This window comes from Chlorocebus sabaeus, chromosome 11 (genome assembly GCF_047675955.1).
Source record: "Chlorocebus sabaeus isolate Y175 chromosome 11, mChlSab1.0.hap1, whole genome shotgun sequence".
In the NCBI taxonomy this organism is placed as follows: domain Eukaryota; kingdom Metazoa; phylum Chordata; class Mammalia; order Primates; family Cercopithecidae; genus Chlorocebus; species Chlorocebus sabaeus.
This window is the reverse complement of record NC_132914.1, coordinates 121,487,124-121,510,089: the sequence shown is the minus strand read 5'-3', so window position 1 is coordinate 121,510,089 and position 22,966 is coordinate 121,487,124. Positions and strand designations below refer to the sequence as shown.

Sequence of the window (22,966 nt, the reverse complement as noted above, 5' to 3'; positions counted from 1 at the left end):
TGTGTGTGTGCCTCTCAGCCTCTCTTCCCCCGCACCTACTATGGCCACACTCCGACCTGCCCTAGGGACTCAGCCCTGCTCCTGGTGGTCTCTGCTACGCGACTCACCCTCACTCCTGGTGCCCCCAGCTCAATCACTGTACCTGGGACCTCATCTTAGGCGCTGATCGTGATTCTGTCCCTCTGTCCACACTGAGAGCTCCTGCAAGGCAAGAATGGTGTGTATTTCTCTCACGCTTCCTTGCTGAGTGCTCAGCACATACAAACTACTTGTAAAATGTTGATGGGCTGAAAGGATGGGTGAGCTGCTTTGTCTCTTGCAGAAGGAAAATCGTGCCAGCCTGTCCAATCAAGGTGCCTGCTGGACCCAGGCTCCCCAGCCAGGGCCACAGCGGCATAGCTCCTGCTGAGGGCAAGGTCTGACAAGATGCTCATGAGAAGGGACCAGCGACCCAGGAGATTCTGTCCCCATAATCTGAGTCTCACGATTTCAGATCAGGAATACAGAGAGTTGGCCCATCGTGTCTGAAGCAGAAACCTGGACACGGAGAAGGCAGAGAGTGCTGGGACCATCAGGTGCGGGGCTGTGAGAAGCTTTGTGTGAACATTATGAGTACGAGAAACAGCGGGGAAAAGAAAAGCTCATTAGAGGAGGGGGTGAGGTGGGTGAACTTGTGCAAGGATGGAGTGGCAGAGGCCAGGACAGAGAGTGGCCAGCCCCCCAAGCCGGCAGGGGACAGATGACCCAGCATGACTGAGATCACAGGACATTGATTGCTACAACCTGCATTGGTTGCCGTCACCTCCCAGGTCCCCAACTCTGGCACAGGCCCGGGATGCCTGGAGTCCCCTGTTCCCGGGTCCCGTGAGAGTCATCTCACTTTGATTTTCCAGTGCAACATTTGGTAGGATAGTTGTCGGTTGGGAATCTGCTTTCACTTCTAGACGGCTCCTGGACATGAGTCTAGAGATTCTGGGATCTGCTGACGGCCCCGAGATCTTTCTTCCTCCCTCCCTTTCAGAAACAATTCTCGAGAAACCAACTTGCTTGGCTCAGTCTCTCCGAAATCCTGTGGCCTGCAGCCTTGGAACTGGGTTTATTTATTCATTTGAATTGGATCCTGACATTTCTTTGTGTTTGTTCTCTCCATAAAGACCTTTTTATTTGGGTCCTGGAGAGCTGTTTACTGCTTAGCTCATGTGGCATGAAGATTGTGAGGACCTGGAGGCCTTAACGCTTGTTACTCCCCAGCGACCTCTGCCCTCCAGGGAAACAGGCGGGGCTCCATCCAGATAAGAACAGCCCTTTCCAAACAGAACAACCTCACTCCTCAAACGCAAAGAGCTTAGAGATGAAAAATGCAGGCAACCTCCTACCCACTCATCCCAGGAAGGTGCAGAGTCCTAGGGACCCACTGGGAGAGCCCTGGATTGTCATAATCGAAAGTACTTTTAAACGAGCATTTTGAAGTCTTCTTGTTCTTGGTTTAAAAAAATTAAAAAGCTGAGAAGGTTGAAACTGGGTAAAGGGGCTTTAGGCGTGGTGAGATGAAGGGGCTTTAGGCGTGGTGAGATGAAGGTCCGGTGAATTTTGGAGAGGGCTGTCAGTCCTAGGCTATGGGCAGAGGCTGGCTTGACCAGGGGTCCCGAAAGGAGTGGATGGGTCAAAAACAGACAAAGGAAACACGGGTCACTCACATGAGTTGCAAAGGGAAGGAGAGAAATCGAACAGTTGGTCGTCAAACAAATCCAAAGAAAGAGATGTTTTACTTTAAGAACTGGGAAGAACCAAGCATCTTTGAAGATGGAAGGGTTTTGTAGGGAAAGAGGGGAAGATGTTGAGGAGGGTTGAGAAAGAAAGCAAAACTTGGAAGTAAATGAAAAAGGGTCAGACTCAAGAACGGGTGGAAGGGTGGAATTAGAGATGAAAAATAACATTTGATTTATTGACTGAAGGGTTTTGATGCCGTGGGTAGGGCAGCGAGCGTTTTGCAGGTAATACTCCTCATCGCATCTCCCTGACGTAGACAATACTATAGTACCCATTTTCCAGGCTCTCTCAGCTGTGACAGGCACTCTCCTCTCCTCGAGGAGAACAAGGCGTACAGAGGTGGGACCTGTCCGTGACCACACTGGGCAGATGCAGAATAGGATCTCGTGAGGTGTCCATCAGAGGAGAACAGCTCATCCTCTGAGGGTGGAGGAAGGATGTCCTGGAGTAGCAATGTCCAATAGAAATAGAATTTGAGGCCAGGCACGGTGGCTCATGCCTGTAATCACAGCCCTTTGGGAGGCTGAGGCAGGCAGATCCCCTGAGGCCAGGAGTTGGAGACCAGCCTGGCCAACATGGTGAAACCCCATGTCTACTAAATATTAGCTGGGCATGATAGCACACGCCTGTAGTCCCAGCTACTCAGGAGGCTGAGGCAGGAGAATCGCTTGAACCCAGGGAGCAGAGGTTGCAGTGAGCCGAGATTGCACCACTGTATTCCAGCCTGGGCGGCAGAGGGAAACTCCATCTCAAAAAAAAAAAAAAAAAAAAAAAAAAGGGCCAGGCACAGTGGCTCACACCTGTAATCCCAGCACTTTGGGAGGCTGAGGTGGGTAGATCACCTGAGATCAGGAGTTTGAGACCAGCCTGGCTAACGTGGCGAAACCCCGTCTCTACTAAAAATACAAAAATTACTCAGGAGGCTGAGGCAGGAGAATTGCTTGAACCCGGGAGGCGGAGGTTGCCGTGAGCCGAGATGGCACCACTGCACTCCAGCCTGGGCGACAGAGTGAGACACCATCTCAAAAAAGAAAAGAAAAAAAAGAAATAGAATTTGAGCCACAGGTGCAAACTGTGTGTGTATTTTGAATTTCCTAGTAGCCACACTAACAAGGGTAAAAAAGAAACAGGTGAACAGATGAAATTAATTTTAATAATGTATTTTCCTTAGCCCAGTATATCTGAAATATTATCATTTCAAAACGTGCTCAATATATACAAATTATTAAGGTGATATTTTGCATGATTTTTCCATACTAAGCCTTTGGAATTCAGTGTGTATTCCACACGTGTGGCATATCTCCATGTGATCCAACTCCACCCGAAGGGAGAAAGCACTCAGTACCCCACAGGGCTGGTGGCCGCCATATTGGTAGGCAGAGAACTAGAGAATGACTCCTTCAGGAACTACTAAGCCGTATCTTGTGGTCATAAAATGAGAAATCTTCAGGTTGGCTTCAGGCCCAAGACTTGTTACATATTTTTAAAAATAAACTTTTTAATCTGAAATAATTTTAGATTTATAAAACCATTGCATTCTTATGTATCTCAAACTCTAGAATCTACCTGCGGCAGCTCAGGGTACATCAGCTGGTCCACAGAGTCTGGCATATTCAGGGTATAGGACTTTTGGGGTTTTGAGAAGTCAGACCAAGCCTGACCCAATTACTTGGGTGATCAGAGTCAAAATTCCCCAGAAATTACTCAGGGTATTGAGACTCTATGGAATGTTCCAGAGTCCATGATAACAGAGGGAGCTGTAAAATATCTAAGTTATGATTCAGTTTTCTAATTACACCATACTTCCTCTCTGGGTGAGCAACAGCTTCTCAGCTAACATTTACTCCCAAGGTGGTGACTGGGGAGTGGGCACAGGACAGGAGGCACCAAAACAATTGACCGGTGTCAACAGCCTCTCTGGCCTGAAGTATCTGTCAGCTCCCGACTGACTGTAGCCGCCCTGTCCAATAGAAACAGAATTCAAGCTGCCTATGTAGTTTTAAATTTTCTATTGGCAACTTGAAAAAATAAAAAGAAGTAGGTGAAGATAATTTTAATAACATATATTCCTTAACCCAGCACATCTAAAATATTACCATTTCAACAGGCCAACAATATTAAAAAATACGAATTAGACAGTTTACATTATTTTTTGGTACCAAGTCTTCGAAATTCGATGTGCATTTTATACTTATTTGTATGTCAATTTGCATGTTATATGTTAACGGAAAATGTGTAAAGTTATGTACATTTTATGATTGATTTAAAAACTGTAAATTCCATAAAAGACTCCAGTCACAGTTGAAAAGCTAGATTCACCTTCTAAAGTTGTGTCAAACATACTTCAAAAGTTTCCTAACAACTGAATCAAGTATCAGTTTTTGAATTTAGGTTGATTAAAGTTAAATTAAACTAAAAGTCCAGTTTCTCAGTTGCATTAGCCACATTTCAGGGTTCAATAGCCACATGTGGCCAGCAGTTACCATATTGGACAACAGCCGTTAACACACTGGACGCCTCCTGTTAACACTGGATTTCTTTTTTCAGCTCCAGCTCTGTCTCCTTGACTCTAACTTGTCCAAGCAAATGTTCAGACTTGGTTTTCTCATCATCTCTTTGTCCTCGCTTTGCACTTTTCACCCAGCGAGGGCTTTGCCAATATGGTTGGCTTATGCCAAGGACTTCCGCTTCTGAGATGAAGACTTGTCTGGGGCACGGCTTGCCTTTGTTTTTCTAGATCCCCATCAACATCGGTCCTTGTGGAAACTACTCAAGAGGCCGTGATGTAATTTGCAGGTCCTCTGCCCTTGGGAGGAGCACAGAAGTTGATGAGGGAAATTGTTCTCTATGGTGCTGTCCTGATTTTTTTTTCCTATCCCCTCCTGAGCATTTGAACTATAAGCCACTATTTCCATGGCGATGCTGTGAGTGTGTTTATCTTGGCGTCTCAGGGAGGGGAGTCCTCCCAGCCTTGGTCATGTGGCTCTCAGCACCACACACCTGTTTTCTGTTTCTGGTGGTTGATGGGGACTTGCTCACTGAATTTTGGGTCTTCTTTAAGTGCCTAAATTAGAGTAAGCAAATAAATAACAGGAGAAAGGGAGTTTTAGAAATTGTATGTACAAACCACTAAAATTTAATATACAAATTCCTCAGCCACAGATATTTTTCTAGGGAATTTGAACAGAGCCATAAGAAGTTTCTCTTCCTGGCAGGAGACCACCCTGATCTGTTTTCAGCCTAGGGGGCGTTGCACAAGAGTGTTGGTGTTATGACAAGATAACGGTTCACAATGGAACCCCTTGTGGCAACCTTAGGGTATTTCAAGCATTGGGGCATTCTAAAGTTGGCTCATTTGTGTGATGGTAGTCATGATGGTGGTGATGACAGTGATGACCCTGATGATGGTGGCAATGGTGGTGGTGATGGTGATGATGGGAGGTGATGATGGTGATAGTGGTGATGGTGATGGTGATAGTGATGATGGAGGTGATGATGGTGATGGTGGTGATGGTGATGATGGAGGTGATAATGATGATGATGGTGATGGTGATAGTGGTGATGGTAATGATGGAGGTGATAATGATAGTGATGGTGATGATGGTGATGGTGGTGATGGTGGTGGTGGTGATAGTGATAATGGAGGTGATGATGATGGTGATGGTGGTGGGGATGGTGGTGATGGTGATGGTGGTGATGATGGTGGTGGTGATGGTGATAATGGAGGTGATGGCGATGGTGGTGATGAAGGTGGTGGTGATGGTGGTGATAATGGAGGTGATGATGATGGTGATGGTGGTGGGGATGGTGGTGATGGTGATGGTGGTGATGGTGATGGTGGCGATAGTGATGATGATGATGATGATGGTCATGGTGGTGATGGTCATGATGGTGATGGTGATGATGGTAGTGATGGTGGTGGTGGTATTGATGATGATGATTATGATGGTAATGGTGATGATGGAGGTGATGGTGGTGATGGTGGTGGGGGTGGTGACAACTGGATTAATTAACTGGAACCCAGAACTACCAGAGGACTGCATGGAAAAATCTTTTAGCAATTCATGTCATCTTTCTGGACCTCAGATTTCTTCATGAGTATGACAAGGCCTCTCCCCAGATATTCTCTAGGGTCTTTAACATTTTATTATCCCCAAACTGCAATGCTCTGTCCTGGTGATGGTCATCATGACAATGATGACAATACTAAGAATTAAAGTGATGCAGAAGGATCATCAGGCATGATAATTCGCCAAAAAAAATCTCTAATGATGTTAATTTTTGACTTTAAAATTTATGTTGTGGCTCTTGACCAAACCTATTGATGTTTTCACTGTATAAGAAAACTCATAGGTGAAACTTCTTTTTCCTTTTTAACTGTGAAGAATCACAGGTGGTAGTATTGCATGTTCGTTCCTTTTTCAAAAACCCACAGGATTCATGTATTCATTTGGCAAGCATTTAGTGAGCACTCACTGTGCCAGCCACTATTTTACACCCTGAGGGTACAGCTGTTGAGCAGACAGGCTGGGGGCTTGTATTCACATCAGGGAAGACAGAAATAAAGAAGCTGATCAACAAACCAGATCACTTCAGATAGTGAGAAGTGCTGCAAGAGAAATTAAACAGAATAAAGTGACAGAAAGTAACCATGGGACTTTAGTAGATCAAGGAGGCAGGGAAGGCCTTTTGTATATTTAAAATGAAAAGTGAACATTGAGAAAGATCCACCCATGAGAAAGCAAGGGAGAGCACTCCTGGCCTGGGGCATAGTTAGCACAGAGGCCCTATGGGCATGCCAGGACATCTGGTTTTCTGTCCTCTCCTGTCTAGTGGGCCACTTTTGTTAAGCCAGCCTGGTGATTTAGGCAAGTGTTTGTTGGTCCACTGTAGATAACAACTGGGGCTTAGTCGCTTCTTCTTGCTGGTGGTGGCAGCAATGACAATAGTGATGAGAGCTCCCTGAGGTGGTGGTGATGAGTTCCCTGCGATGTGCGCTGTCCATGGGGACAGGTCATGTCTTTCACTTGTGTATCTCCAACTCAGCGTTTAGCTCAGGAAATGCTTGCGGAAGTGGAGGTAGATACTGTGCTTAAGGAATTAACTGGAAACCAGAGCTACCAGAGGACTGCGTGGGAAACCAGACATAGGTCTAGAGCCCAAGTTAAAAAAGAAAATTAAAGGCTGACCATACAGAAAAAGAGAGGGAGAAACTGCGTATTTATGCCGGCCAGTTTACCCAACCACAACCCTCCCAGAACCAGGAAAGGATATGAACACAGTGAATTCCAGCTCATGGAGTCATCAATGCAGTATCTCAAGAGTGATAAAGTGATCAGGCAAACAGCCAGGCACACAATTGAAAGGCTGGGAATTTTCTATGGTTACCAAAGGCCCTCCCAATGGAATTTCTGTTTAGTTTCTTGGGATTTGCCAAGTATTTTCCAGTACTTTAGTTATTTGCATATTACCTTCCACATTTTTACTCTATCAATGTCACTGATAAAATACCTATTACCAGTCATGTACCCTATATAACAGAGATCAGCACGCTTTTTCTGTACAGGGTCAGAGGTCCAACCTCACCCATATTATTACCTACAAAATATATTAAGGACTCACTGTAAAAAGATATATACAATAAATTAATTTAAAGGAAAACTTCCTATCACTCCCCTAAATGGAAAACCAGGAGGCCCTGCCATGAATAAACAACTGCAAAAGTAAATTCTATGAAAACAAAACACGGTTATTAAATTCCAACTGGAAGGATGAACAGCCTGAGGCTTAACTTTTCTTATTTAAAAAAAAAAAAGGAAAAAAGGAAAAATTAGGAAGTCCGCAGAGGCATTAAAGACTCATTTGCACCAGGCTAAGTCTTTCTCTTTGCAATAATCAGCAGGATTAAAACAAATTGGAAGGCGAATGGCTTCTCCACGAGGTGGCTTGATCTCATTTAGGTCCATTCCATTTTCCACGTGAAGTCATCTTGCTGCCCCGACAGCAGTGCCTGTTTCTGAGAAACCCTGGTTTCGTTTATGGTAGAGGTTAAACTCTGACAAAGATGGGAGGCAGCCCCCCAAACCACACAAGGAGGTCAAGGCTGATCACCTGCCAAGAGGCAAGGCAGCCCTAGGAGGACGGCCCCCACCCCCACCTCCGCCCTAGGCAGTGTGCCTGGGGCTTAGACAGCTGCCCTCGCTGATCCCATAGGGAGGAACCTAAACACTCCTGCTGAATTACTGCTGGTGACAGGCTGTGATGTGAGCCCTTGCTGAAAGGATGACCCAGGACGCGTGCCCACCCTGGCACCTGGATGATTATAAAAAGCCAAATCTGACTCACTCTGCTCTGGTCTGCCCAGCAGCACACACTGTCTGGACTGCACTGGGGAGCCCTCTATCTGCTTGTCCCCCGACCTGTCAGGGGCCCCAGGGGGGAGGTGGGTAACCAAGCAGCAGGGGTCGTGAAGCCTGAGCCCCGGGGACCCAGCTGATCCCAGGCAAGGAGGGGCCAGGGTTTCCTTAGGCAGTGCTGGTGCCCCTAAGCTTCATCCGATCTCGGAGATAATAAAGCAGGGCTGCAAGGCAAACAAAGCTAGACTGCAAAGTAGAAAGTGTGTTAGCTAAAGAATTATCAGCCACTATTACCGTGAGTGAGTGAAACACTTGAGTCAAAGAGCAAACTCAGGTGCTCAGCTCACGCATGCTGTGCAAACAGGCGGGGCACAGGTGGAGGGCCCAGGACACACGTGGGCACCAGGCCTCCAACGCAGCCCGCCCAGAGCCGGAGAGGCCCCTGGAAGGTTTGTGAGGCTCATAAAACCGGATGTTGAAGATTTCGCAGGGCTCCAGAGGGAGGGTGCAGCCTCAGGAGCTCTGAGACTCCTACAGAGTCCCTCTGCCTGCTCAGGGATCTTGTGCCTCTCAAGCTAGTTCATCCCATGGGGAAAGCAGGAGACAGAGGACAGCAGATGCCATCGATGTCAGGCACTCATCCCCTAGGCACTCAGGGCCAGAAGTACCAGGGACTGTGTGCCTGCTCCCATCAGGAGGAGCCTTGAGTGGCGACCGACAGAAGTTGATCCCTTAGGGAAGCAACTCCAAGGCGTGTTCCTCCCCGTCTTCCAGGGTTCCTTACTGAGATGGAGCCTCGGCGGCCCAGTAGTAACCAGCTCCCTGATGCATGCTTTCTTTCCTGCCTCACTCCCACTGCTTCTCTCTGGGAGTTTCCTGGAATCATGTCCCAAAATACTCCTCGCCCTCAAATCCTCAGCTCACAATCTGCCTCTGGGGGAATCCAGCCCAAGCCAGGGTGTTTCACAAGTAAACACAAAAATATCCCGAGACAGCAGTAGACCAAGGCTGCTGCTAGCTCACCCAGTGCCTTTGCACAAGTGAAAGGAGGGCATCCCTTCCTCTGGTGGACCCAGAGCACATGTTAGAGTGCAGAGTTTAAGGAGTAGAGCATGGATGCATTCGGCTCCCATTGCTCTCCTGAGCTGGAACACCCTTGGACAGCGAACAACCTGCCCAACCATACATGACATCTCTACGTTCTTAAGCTAGGTGAAGAGCTCATTTTCTAGAAGAACCAAAGTGATTTTGAAAGAAGTTAAAAATAACTAGAAAAATCCCATTGTGTTGGTTTGAAATCAGAGTAATTGGTATTAACTCATGGTAACACATACACACACACGTATACACACACAGATGGATAGATGTATAAATGCAAATGTGTGCATGCATGACTCCAACACACCCAGAAGCAATGACATCCCAACAGTGAAGAGCACCCTTGCACTCAGATCTTGGTTCCTATGCACCATTCTCCAACCAAGGAACCAGTGAACATTTGGAGAAAGGGCTGGTTTCAAGACTGGGATGGGGAAAACAAAGATGAGTCCATACTGTTGGAAAGTAAGGATGTACCAAAAATAATGATAGCATCACATCAAAAGGGCATTGCGGAAAACTACAAGAAGTACCCAAAGCCCAAATCTGAGAATATTCAAGCCAAGAAAAACAAATAATGATAGTAAGGGGTATTGCCCAGAGAATGAAATAAATATCCATGAGTCCATACTGCTATAAATAAATGATTGATCTAATAGATAGGATGGGGAGAACACACAGCTCTTCCTTATGGTAGAGTTCTAACGAATGAGTGTAGGAGAGATGATGAAATAGAAAGTCATCATTAAGCAAATCTGACAGTCTTAATTGCTGCAGGCAAGAATCATTGATGCATGCTAAAACCATCAAGTAAAAATATGAAGAGAAAGGGGATATTTGGAAGTTCTCAAGTATCTCCCCATAAGATACTTATTACATACAGAGAGAAACCTGGCAGATGCCACCTCAACAAAGGTCAATGTCTCCAGTGAAAACGTGATAAGGTTGACATCACCCCTGGTAAGATGGATTGAGGACACGACATCACTTCCATGGCATTCTTGCATAACCTCAATGTAACCATGAAAAAACATCTGACATAACCGAATTGAGGGACTTTCTACATAATTGGCCAGTATTCTTCAAAAGTGTCAAGGTCATGAAAGATATAGGACTGACCATTGGCTGATCTAGGTTGGTCTTGCTGGGACAACTGGGGCCACCAGCACTCCTCCACATGTCCCTTACCCTCCAGCAGGCCAGCCCACAGACATTCTCAAGAATGTGGCAGAGGGCAAGAAACCAAGCAGAAACATGCAAGGCCTCTTGAGACTCAGACGTGGAACTGACCCAGCCACTTCTGCCTCATTCTGTTAGTCAAATCCAGTCATATGACTGAGACCAGCGCCAGCAGAGAGGGTGCTGCAAAGTTAACGCAGGAATCAGAACTACAGGGAGTTATCATTGCACACCCCCTAAAATGACTAAGTTTAAAAAGACCGACAATAGCAAGTGTTAGCAAGGATGTGGAGCAAGTGGAACTTGCATACACTGCTGACAGGAATGCAAAATGATAGAGCTTTGGAACGTAGTCTAGCAGAACTTATAATCAAACCTAAACTGACCATGCGACCCACCAATTGCTCTCCTCAGTGTTCACCCCAGAGAAACGAGTTATGTCTGCACAAAGACCAGTATGCAAATGTCTATAGCACTGGGCTGTCTTTTCACAATCACCCCAACAGAAACAACTCAGATGTCCATCAGCGGGTGAGTGCATAAGCACATTGCAGTCTATCCACCCTACAGAATCCTGCTCAGTAACGAAAAATAGTGAATTACCAATGCACATAGAACATGAATGAATGTAAAAGCGTTATGGAAGGGAAAGGAGCTAAACTCAAGAGGAGACATTTATAGAAAATGCTACACAAGGCAGAGTGATAGCAACAGAAAGGTTTGTGATTGCCTGGAGCTGGCGGTCAGGGTGAGGTTTGATTGCCAAGGGGCACAGGGAACTTTTGGGGGCCTTCTAAGTGTTCTCGATCTCATCTGTGGTGGCCGTTACATGACTGTATACAATCATCAAAATCCATCACACTTAAATAAAGCCCATTAAACCTGGAAAAAGTAAGTTACATAGCAAAGGGTGCAGTTAGAAAAAGGGGGTGAAGAATTGGGGGCATTCGGGCTCTGTCAGAGGGGACACAGAACCCCGCTAAGATCTCCCTAAGAACTGTGAGTGCATGGACCCCAGGACAGAAATGGCTTGAGAAAGGTGGGGTAAGACCCCAGCCAGAGCCTGCCTCTCAGAAATGCATTCCGGGGTTCCACAGGTGACGTGGCCAGGGCTGGGAGGGCTAAATGGGGCTCTGAGCTAAGCGGGGGACAACGTAGGGGCTGCGTGATTACCTGGAAATCCAACATGATGAGGTCAGAGGGCTCCTGGTCTCAGCCTGTCTCCAAAATCAGGACAAATAGCGTGTGAGCCTGCACAACCCCATGCCAGCTCCCTGCCCTGACAGATGAAAATAAATAAAACCCTCTGGGTGTCCCGACGCCTGCCAAGGGTCCTCCCATTCACCTCGTCACCCAGACTTGAAACTTCCAACGCCTCACTCACTTTTGGCGCCAACTTCCAATTAAGCCCAGAGGTCTTAGGACCCGCCTTTGAAGCGTATTCACACACCTTTTTCTCTTTTGATTCTGCACCACCCCCACCATGGTGCCATCTGACTGCAGCTGTGACGGTGGCCTCCCTGTCTTGGGAGCCCCTCATAGCCTTGGACCCGTGGCTCCCAGGCAGAGTGACACAAAGAGCCCTGTCTCTCGGCCTCCCCACCGTAGGACACCCAGTGCCACCCCACTTCGCCTGGGCAGGAGTCCTATCCTCCACTCCTAGGGATAGGCTCGCCCTATCCTCCACTTCGAAATGCCCCATCCCTCTCAACGCCTTGGCTGCCAAACACACCTACCTCATGCTTTGCTTCGTGATGATGATGAAATATTTCAGGCGTTCAAGAAATACATGCATCACCACCCCCAGGGACCTGCCACCCGTGCTTACAAGGTAAATGATTCCACGACGTGTGCGACCCCTGGGGTGCCCTTCACAGGGGGCATCCCTAGCCTATCCCAGCCCACCCCCATGCAGCAGGGGTGGCAGCGGCCACCACCCCGGACTTGGTGTTGTCACTCCTGCGAGTGTCTTGAGCCTGTCACCACTCATGCAGTGCGTCTGCTGTGGTGCACGATTTCAAGCCTGGCCTCTGTGGTTTGATGTCACGCGGGTCTGTCTGTGTTTGTCTTCTCCCAAAGCGGATCTAGAGAGGGTTTGGTGCAAAGTCTCTGTGGGAGGTGAGCCTGGGAGCCCAGTGAGGCGGGGAACGGAAGGGAGAAGAGGCAACGAAGGGGAGCTGGTGGAGCGGCTGCAGGCAGGGGGCTGGCCCTTGGGGCTCAGAGAGTGGTGCACACAACTCAGCCTTGTCCCCACCCGGGGCCAGGGAAGCTGGAGTCTATGGCCGCTCCTGCGTGCTTCAGTGTTCTGATACCTCCCGTCCGTCTTGTTGGTCAAGAACTGCTTGTGTGGGCAGAGGAATTCTTCAGGGAGGGCGACACAGGTGCCTGGAGTGGAAAGCAGCCACTGTGTGTAGGAACCAGGGGCTCGGGTGGGCTGAGGAGGTGTGGGGTGTGGCGGCAGCAACACCTGCTACCGTATTCTTTTGCGACTTGCTTTTTCCTCTCAATGTTGTACTTTTTCCTCTCAATGCTGTTTTGTGAAATAGGTCCACACTGACTGAGAGGTAGCTCTAGAATTCCTTTTTTTTAGCTTTTGGAAAATTTATTTCTATTATGGCAAGATAGACATAAATACACTTTTCCATTAGGGGCATTGGGGACAATCACAGTGGTGCAGTCACCTCTATCTAGTTCCAGAATGTTCTCATCACCCCCAGAGGAAACCCCCTACCCATTAAGTAATTACTCCCCATTCCTTCCCTTCTCCCAGCCTCTGGCAAACCTCCATCTGCTTTCTGTCTCTATGGATCTATCGACATTCTGGCTCTAGCCACATTTTGGATATTTGGTATAAATGGAATTACACGCCAAGCAGCCTTTTGTGTCTGGCTTCGTTCACTCATGTCATATTTTCAAGGTTCATCCACGTGGTATCGTGGATTGGAACTCATTCCTCTTTATGGCTGAATCATATTCCAGTGCACACTCACACATGCACACACGCAAGCATGCACCACATTTTGCCTGTTCATCTGGGGAAGGACATTTCGGTGGTCTCCACCTTTTGGCTACTGTGAATAGTGCCACTGTGAACATTCGTGCACACATTCTGGTTAGAACCTGTTTACCATTCTTCCGGATAGAGACCCAAGTGGAATTTCTGGGTCCTAGGGTAATTCCACATTTAACTGATTGAGGAACCTCCGGGCTGCTTTCTGCAGCAGCTGCACCATCCTCCACTCCCAGTGGCAATGTATGTGGGTCTCAATGTCTCCGCCTCCTCGCCAGCACTGGTTATTCTCTGCTTTTTTCATTCTGGCCATCCTCGTGGGTGTGAGGGTTACTGTTCCTTTGGACTGATCCACCACACCAGATGCTCAGGCCGCTGTCCATCATCCGCAGGTGTTTCTCACTTCTGGTCGTCACCCACCACGGAGTCGTGAATGCTCTTGTATGTGACCGCTTGGCGTGTGTTACTTGACTTTGGATTTTTCTCTATCCCACTCCCATCTTTTCTGCCTTCTTCACGCCCTTCCTGCCTAAAAGTCTCAGCTCAAGCCACAGCCTCTAGCATCCATCGCCGAGACCCAGGTCGTTCAATTTGACAGCCTCTAAACTCCCGAGGCTGCTGTGCTTGAAAAACGGTGCTAGTTTTCACTAGTCCAGGTTGAGATGTGCCGGAAGCATCAAATACACCCCGGATCTCAAAGACGTAAAATATGGAGAGATTGTGAAACAAGCTCATAAATAACATTCTACACTGATTATATGTTGAAAACGTGTTAAATACATTGGGTTAAATAAAATATTTGTTAAAATTAATTTTACCTGTTTCTGTTTTTTTTTTTTTTTTTTTTTTTTGGTGGGGTAGAGCTTCTCCTAGTGATTAGAGCCACTCTGTCTTCAGAAGAATCCCAGTACAGGAAATATTTCTTTTTAAAACATGTGGCTACTAGGAAATTTAAAATTATAACTGTAGCTTGCATTTGTGGCTCACATTTTATTTCTAGTGGACGGTGCAGGTCTAGATTTTATTTCTAGAGGAGGGTGCTGGTCTAGATTTTATTTCCAGTGGATGGTGCTGGTCTAGATTTTATTTCCAGAGGACAGTGCTGGTCTAGATTTTATTTCCAGAGGAAGGTGCTGGTCTAGATTTTATTTCCAGAGGAAGGTGCTGGTCTAGATTTTATTTCCAGAGGAGGGTGCTGGTCTAGATTTTACTTCCAGAGGAGGGTGCTGGTCTAGATTTTACTTCCAGAGGACGGTGCAGGTCTAGATTTTATTTCCAGAGGAGGGTGCTGGTCTAGATTTTATTTCCAGAGGAGGGTGCTGGTCTAGATTTTATTTCCAGAGGAGGGTGCTGGTCTAGATTTTATTTCTAGAGGAGGGTGCTGGTCTAGATTTTATTTCTAGAGGAGGGTGCTGGTCTAGATTTTATTTCCAGTGGATGGTGCTGGTCTAGATTTTATTTCCTGTGGACAGTGCTATTCTAGGTCATTCATTTGCCTCATCACGTGTTTCTCCAGACAGTTTATTTCCATGTCTCCATCTCGACTGTAAACTCCTTGCAGGACAGGCCATGTCCCATATATCTTTCTTGCCGCCAGCCCAGGGTGGCTTTAAAGAAACTTAGGCAGAGTGATCCTTCCAAAAGTGGGTTTAATAAAGTTAATGCCCTCCCACCCCCAGCTCCAGTCTCCTTTAACCCCTTTTGATGATTTCCTGTTGGCTTTAAAATAAAGCAAAACTCTTCAATGTGGCTGCAAGGCCCTGTGGGGTCTGGTCCCTACCCTCCTCTCCACACTCCTGTCCCCTTCTGGGCCCAGCCAACCTTGCCTTCTTTCCTGCATGCTCCTGCTGCAGGGCCTTCGCACATGCCATTCTCTGTTAGGGATGCCTGTTCTGTCCTGTGTCACCTGGAAAGTTCTGCATTCTTCAGATGTGAGCTCAGACAGATCACTCAACCAAGACTCACAGGTGGTTCCTCACACCCAAGCCATGGCAGACCCCACAAAGCATCTCTTTGAGCTCATTTGCGAGCCCCCTGGGAATCCCTGGCCCTGTTCACCATCCAAATAATGACCCCGCAGCATGCTCATTGCACACTAGCTGGGGGAAGGTCCGTGGACCAAGGATTCTATACCTGGGTCTCCAGTGTCTCTGAAATGTAATTTCCATCCAAGAATAACATTGGTAATAAGATGCCTCGTGTCAATTTTATGGACTGCAAATACCTTCCAGTTTGACCCTGAGGTATGCTGCAGGTCCTGGCAGACCTGGAAAAGCCGCCAAAATGTGTCTCAGTCACTCTTCTAAAAATGGCTTTGTCCTTGACTCTAGGGCTGGCCACCGCTAGATGGGGGCGGAGGAAGCAGCCTGTGACTTCACACTGGGATGTCATTACTGGGGCCATGGGGTGACCTCACAGGCAGGCAAGCTCGAGCGGGGCAGCCAAACCAGTGCCACTGTCCAAGGTCGGGACATCTGAGCCCCCAGAAGGGCACACAGCCCTTCGGGCCTGTCACGCTCACCTGCTTGTGGTAGAATTGCTGCCGGATTTTGCATGGAGATACAGAATCTCTCACCCAGAGCCTGAAGACGGTGCAGATGTGCTGTCTGTAAGAGGAGGAAGGAAGACATCGCCCCCAAACCAAGTCACAGGCAGCACTGGACCACCACGGTGCTCTGTGTCTCTCATTTTGCATTGTCTTTTTAAAAAGTTTCCTGGGGAAGACAGGGTCTCATTCTGTCACCCAGGCTGAAGTGTGGTAGTGTGATCACAGCTCACTCCAGCCTCAAACTCCTGGGTTTGACCCATCCTCCTCCCACCTCAGCCTCCCAAGTAGCTGGGATTACAGACGCCAGGCACCACATCCAGTCTTAACAAACATTTTATTGAAACAGAACATATACAGAAAAATTGTATGTGCACAGCTCAAGGAATTTTCACGAGTGAACACACTTATGTAACCAGCACCCAGATGAAAAATCAGCCCCTTCTTAATTCCCCAAATGCCCTCTGCAGGCCACCTTCCAGGTCCTATAGCAATTCCACTGCACTGCCATCCCGAGTCCTAATGCTACGGGGCCGCTTGTTGTTTCTAAATTCAATGCAAATGGGATCCTATGGGATCATGCACTTTCCTGTCTGGCTGAAGATCGTGCTGATGAGCTGCATCCACATCTTGTGCAGCAGACACTGGCTGTCATCGCTCTGCTAGGTCACGCTGTGTAAGTCTACCACGTTTGTCCTGTTCACCTGCTAACAGATCTGTGGGTAATTCTCAGGATTATGGCTGTGACAAAGAATCCTGTTAACGAATTTTCCAGGATGTGACTTTTGGTGAACACATGTACACATTTCTATGGGGTGTACCAGGAGTGGAATGGCTGCGTCACAGGGTAAGGGTGTGTTTCACTTTTTTGTTGTTTTGTTTTGAGACAGAGTCTCACTCTATCACCCAGGCTGGAGTGCAATGGCGCAATCTCGGCTCACTGCACCCTCCGCCTCCCCGGTTCCAGCGATTCTCCCGCCTCAGCCTCCCAAGTAGCTGGAATTACAGGCATGCGCCACCGTGTCCGGCTAATTTTTGTATTTTTGTAGAGACAGGGTTTCACTATGTTGGCCAGGCTGGTCTTGAACTCCTGACCTCAGTTGATCCACCCGCCTCAGCCTCCCAAAGTGCTGGAATTACAGGTGTGAGCCACCTTGCTTGGCCTGTTTAACTTCTTAAGAAACTTCCCAACTATCTTCCAAAGCAGCTGTACCATTTTATACCCAGCCTGCACCATATGAGAGCCCTCATAGACCCCTGTCCTCACCAGCACCTAGTACAGTCAGTCCTTTTCATTCCAGCCATCCTTGTGGGTGTGTACCGGTGGAAATGATTATTAAACACCCACAATAAAAAGTCCAAGGACTTGGAAATTTGAAGGAGGACAAGATTATTTCCTTTGTGTGGGAAGGTCAGGAAGGTGCCTAGAGATGTTTTTCTTATTTAATTCTAAATTTATTTTTCAAGCAGGCTCACATGGCTCAGACTTCAACATGTATAAAAAGGAACATGGTGAAGAAGATGTGTCTCTGATTAAAGCACACATAGGGCCATCCTTCCCTCTCCATCCCTTCCCCTGGTTTCCAGTCCTGGGCAGCTGTTCTCTCCGGGGGACAGCCCACCCTGGGGGCCAGGTGAGCTCCTGGGCAGGTACCCTGCCATATTCCCATTCTGAGGGGAGCATGGGAGCCGTCCTGGGCGAGGCGGGGGGCAGGCTCATTCTCAGTTTGTAAACGTGTCCCTGGCACTTACAGCCAACATTTGATCTGACAGCCAATATTTGATCTTCTCTCTAGCTCACTGAGTTCCCCATTTCACAGGGTTATTTATGTCTCTTGCCACTTTCTGTTCCTTTGCCCACTTTAGTTAGTTATACACAGACTTTTTTCTTTTTTCCAACTTCATTTGGAGCTAGTGTGATGAAAACAAAATAGGCATGACCTCATAGGCATCTCAGTGGCAGCTGCGGTGGACTCAGGGACTCTGAGCCGACAGATCGGCCCCTCTGGGGCCGGCTTTCTGTGGCCAGCAGGGGTGGAACACAGACGTTAGAGCTCTGGGTGCTGGGAGGGCTTTCTTGTCTGATCAAGAGGCTGGTTGGCAGCGGAGCAAACTGCCTGGACTGGGGAGGTGAACTGCATGGATTCAAAACCTGCCTCTACCCACTGCCACACTCTTTGTGCCTCAGTTTTCACACCTGTTAAATGGGACCACTATGATGACTCAAGAAAGTCGTTCATATGACATGCTTAGAGCAACATCTGGCACCCAGTAAGGGTGAGCTGCTATCATGGACAGCATGGATGACAGCGCTCATAAAATCATAGCCCTAAGGTGACTGACCTTTAGTTTCCTGGGGACTGAGGAGCTCGCAGGACATGGGACTTTCAATGCTAAGACTGGGAAAGTCTTGGCAAACTAGGACAAGTTAGTTACCCTACATAGCACTGGATGAGCCCGCAGAGTCCCTTCTCTTCACTCTGACAGAAAGCCCAAACTAAGAAATCAATATTGATTAGGCATCCATTCATTCCATAAATAGTTACTAACTTCTACTCTATGCCAGGCACTGTTCAAGGTGCCGAGGACACAGGAGAGAATAAAACAATGTCCCTGCTACCCTCAGGGAGCTGATGTTCCAGTGGACAGACAGATAATAAACAAACCAACAGATCCTTGGATGGCAGGTGGTAGTGGCTGCTGGCAGGCAGAGGTTTGCCCCAGTTAGGGAAAACACCAGGATGGGAGCTTTGAGAAGGATCCTTTAAGGAGGCAAATAGATAAAGGAAGGGAATGAGCCATGGGATCATCTGGAAGACAGGGGATCCAGGCTGGAGCAGCAGGTGCAGAGGCCCCGAGGTGAGAGGGTGCTAGCACTGAAATGCTTAGGAGGCAAGAGCCGGAGAGATTTCATCTCAGCCAGTTGCAACCATCCCCATTTGGAAGCCAACACTAGGCATTGTAGGTGTATCAGTCCGTGGTTCACACTGTTCTAAAGAAATACCCAAGACTGGGCAACTTATAATGGAAAGAGGTATAATTGACTCACAGTTCTGCATGGCAGGGGAGGCCTCAGGAAACTTAGGATGATGGTGGAAGGCAAAGGAGACGCAAGTACCTTCTTCACAAGGTGGCAGGAAAGAGAGCAAAAGTGCAAGGAAACTGCCGTTTATAAAACCATCAGAGCGCGTGAGAACTCTCTTACTACCATGAGAACAGCATGGGGACACTGTCCTCATGATCCAGTCACCTCCCACCAGGTCCTTCCCGAAACGCGTGGGGATTACAATTCAAGATGAGATTTGGGTGGGGACACAGAGCCAAACCGTATCAGTAGGGATGCCAGTGAAGGTGAGCATCCTCAGCTAGCAGTTACCGGAAAGACAATATGGCGCCACAGAAGGGATTCTAGACACAGAGGTGGAAGACTGGGCCCTCAGCTCGGTGCTGAGTGACCCTAGGCAAGCCTCTTAACTCCTCTGCACTTCCCTTTTCTCTAGTTTAAAAAGGATCTCACCCTTCAGAGTGAGCCACTGGCCATGAGGCCTGGTTTTAAAATTCCACTTTAGGCCGGGCGCGGTGGCTCACGCCTGTAATCCCAGCACTTTGGGAGGCTGAGGCAGGCGGATCACGAGGTCCAGAGTTTGAGACCAGCCTGGCCAACATGGTGAAACTCCATCTCTACTAAAGATACAAAAAATTAGCCAGGTGTGGTGGTGAGTACCTGTAATCCCAGCTACTCGGAAGGTGGAGGCAGGAGAACCGCTTGAACCCGGGAGGTGGAGGTTGCAGTGAGCCAAGATGGCACCATTGCACTGCAGCCTGGGTGACAGGGCAAGACTCAGTCTCAAAAGAAAAAAAAAAAAATCCACTTTTGGGGACAGCCACACAGAAGGAAGGACTGTAGTTCCCCAGGAGCATCTGTCCCTGGTAGCCACCAAGGCCCAGGGAGCCTTCCTAAAGCCTTTCTCAAGTGGGCCTGAGGGTGCCCTTGCCGATGTGGACAGTGGGACAGCGAAGTTCAGGGGAAAGCAGCCTCCTTGCTAGCAAGAGGATGAAAAGTTAGGAGCTTCCTTTGTTGGGACTTCCTTGTCAGAGGAGAATAAATTGCAACTTCATTCTCCAAAATCTCCTTCAGAGAAAACCTGCACACAAATATCCCACGGGCTTGATGCTGACCGTCTAAACCTAGGATTTGTTAATACAGCCAAAGCTGCTTTTTTGGTGAAAATTCGTAGCTCTGCCTGTGTGTGAAGTGTGTAAGAAGCCTGATTTCCTGGTTTGGTTTTCACAGTGAAATAGAAGCCCTGCCCCTTGTCCATTTGGTTTTCAAACACACAGATCTATTGTCTGTCTGTGGCCGATACCTGGCTCACCTTAGAGAGGGGAAGTTGAGCCTGGCCAAGTCAATGTGTTGCTCCATGATTCAAGGAGAAGACAGGCTGCCACACCATCAGTCCATATCCAACGTACAGCCCCAGCTTTGTACCAGACGCCTCTTGCCTCATGGGTGAAGCTGATTGGACCGAGGGGGCACCTCAATGTCAGCAGCCAATCCATTGGCTGGCAGGCAACCAGTGAGGAGGCTTAGAATGAAGAATCTCCCAAACAGGATAAGCAAGCCCAATAAAATTCTCCTTCTTTGAATTAGGAATGTGGAGGGGATCAGGTGGTTGGCAATAGGATCAGAAAGACCTGAGGTGGAGAGGAAACGTGAATGGGGGAAGCCAGGAGCAAGGCAAAGCTGTGACCAAGACAGTCTGCATAGAACTCAGGATGTCTGAATGATAGCGAGAGAATATGCAAGAAGACACCCAGAGATAAAGAAACAGAGGGTAGCTGAGTCCCACTAGAGCCTGCCCTGGAGGAAAGCATCCTCATGTCCGCTGAAGTCTTTGTACCTTCTTGGGAGTTAGGGCTTTCTAGCTCCTTCCTTTGAGAGATGTTATGTCCAGGGTTGCTGCATTTCACTGGAGAGGATGTGCAGTGTGCATTTCCGGGAGGGGGAATGCCACATAATTGACAGCACCTCCTGCAGCTGTGCAGTGTACAACATTTACAACTGTACATGAGGATTCTGACCAGGGCTGGCTTCTTAGCATTTGGTGACTGCCAAATATCCATTATTTATTTATTTATTTATCTGTTCATCCAACACATAATTTTGAGGCATGTTCTAACTGCCTGGCACTATTTAAGGCGCTGGGAGTTCATGGGTGAATAAGACAGACATGGTCCCTGTTCTCATGAGGAGAGGCAACAGAAAATAAGGTGATTTCAGAGTGACAGCTGCGATGAAGGCAAAATGAAAGAGTGATATGATCGAGAGTAGCTTGTGGGTGAGAAGGCTGTATTCATTAGGTAGTCAGTAAAGGCCTCTCTAAGAAGAGACATTTGGGCACATATTTAACGAATGAGCTTAGCATGTAAAAACTGAGGGGACAGTGTTCTGTGGGGGGAACAGCGAGGGCAAAGGCTCTGAGGCATGAATTGCACCCAGACAGGGCCTGATTGCATAGGGTTCATTCTATTTCTGATGAAAAGCGTGTGGAAGGCATTAAGCATGTTTTACAGCCTTGCGACATTCCCAATATCTGAGCAAGCGAGCACAGGCCCTTTTTCTTTGCAATGAAAACAGCTAAAATAGCACAGCCTGCCGGAGTCTTAATATTACTCCTCCATTTCTCAGAAAGGTTCATCTTCAGATCAAATGAGGCCACATGGAACCTTCACCCTTGAGCCATGTCAGATTAGCTTCTTGATGAATTACCTTAACTGGATTGGCTTCTAGCCAAAGTTATTTCAAGAAACCATCCTGGGAATCCTGTATTTACATTTGTCATGAAATGTTTGTCAAGAGAACTGTGACTCAAAGCTGGGTGCGGTGGGTCACGCCTGTGATCCCAGCACATAGAGAGGCCACGGCGGGCAGATCACCTGAGGTCAGAAATTCAAGACCAGCCAGGCCAACATGGTGAAACCCCATCTCTACTAAAAACACAGAAATTAGCCAAGCTTGGTGGCACATGCCTGTAATCCCAGCTACTCGAGAGGCTGAGGCAGGAGAATCACTTGAACCCGGGAGGCGGAGGTCACAGTGAGCCAAGATTATGCCACTGCACTCCAGCCTGGGCAATAAGAGTGAAAATTCCATCTCATAAAAAATAAAAATAAAGAGACCTGTAACTTCATATCCCTTATATAAAGCCCAACATAAGAATTTACTTTAGAGTTTGGTACCAGAAATAAACTAAGGAATTGCTGTTTTCTTCTTTCTATAGTGAGAGGGATGAGGCGTCCTGGGTTTCTCTTTTTGACCTCACTACCAGGAAGCTCAAGGCTGAATCAGATGCTTCATCATAGGTATTGTTCATTCCTAGGGCTGGCAGTGACTCCTGTTTTCACTGGACCTAACTTGCCATTTCTGTCACGCTAATCTTTTAAATTATAATTTGAAGATGTCTTTGTTGTATGCGGTCTCAAATTCTTTTTTTGGAGAGAGGCAGAGGTGTAAATAAAGACTTCATTCACCCAGGGTGTAAGCATATGCAAGGTCTAGTTGACCTAGTTCCCGAAGACTTAAGACTTGTAAATTCAAACAAACCTAAAGAAAAACAAACACAGATTTCATTTCTTACAATCAGCTTTGGAGTTAGAAATAAAAACAAATCTATCTCCTGGAATAGCTAATTATTCTCCCATGCCCTGACATTCGCGGCTGTTTGTGGGCTGAGACAAGCTCACTTTATTCCTGACACCACCTCCCTGGGTGGTGTCTGTGTCTGTCCTCGCCGAAGGCTGTGAGCCTTCTAAAAGAGAGCAGGGACCCAGTGAAGCAGAACAGAAACCGATTTCAATTAAAAAGTCACTTGTGCATGGGCTGACAGCTCACCCGAGCCGCCTCTGACAGCCTGGTAACCCGTCATTTTTCCACTTTGCAAGGACGATTATGTTCCTTCAAATGGCAGCATAATTAACGGGGCCTATTACAGCCTCCCACGGCTATGT

The 22,966-nt window shown here is 47.7% G+C and overlaps 1 long non-coding RNA gene across 1 annotated transcript in view; it reads right to left on the bottom strand.

Annotated features, from left to right (window-relative positions):
• Nucleotides 1-2,503: 2,503 nt before the first annotated feature.
• LOC119622742 (uncharacterized) overlaps nucleotides 2,504-22,966 on the bottom strand; it is a 171,902-nt gene continuing 151,439 nt past the window's right edge. The window contains exon 5 of the long non-coding RNA XR_012094614.1: nucleotides 2,504-4,834. This is a non-coding gene — a long non-coding RNA (uncharacterized lncRNA). The remainder of the gene's footprint in view (nucleotides 4,835-22,966) is intronic.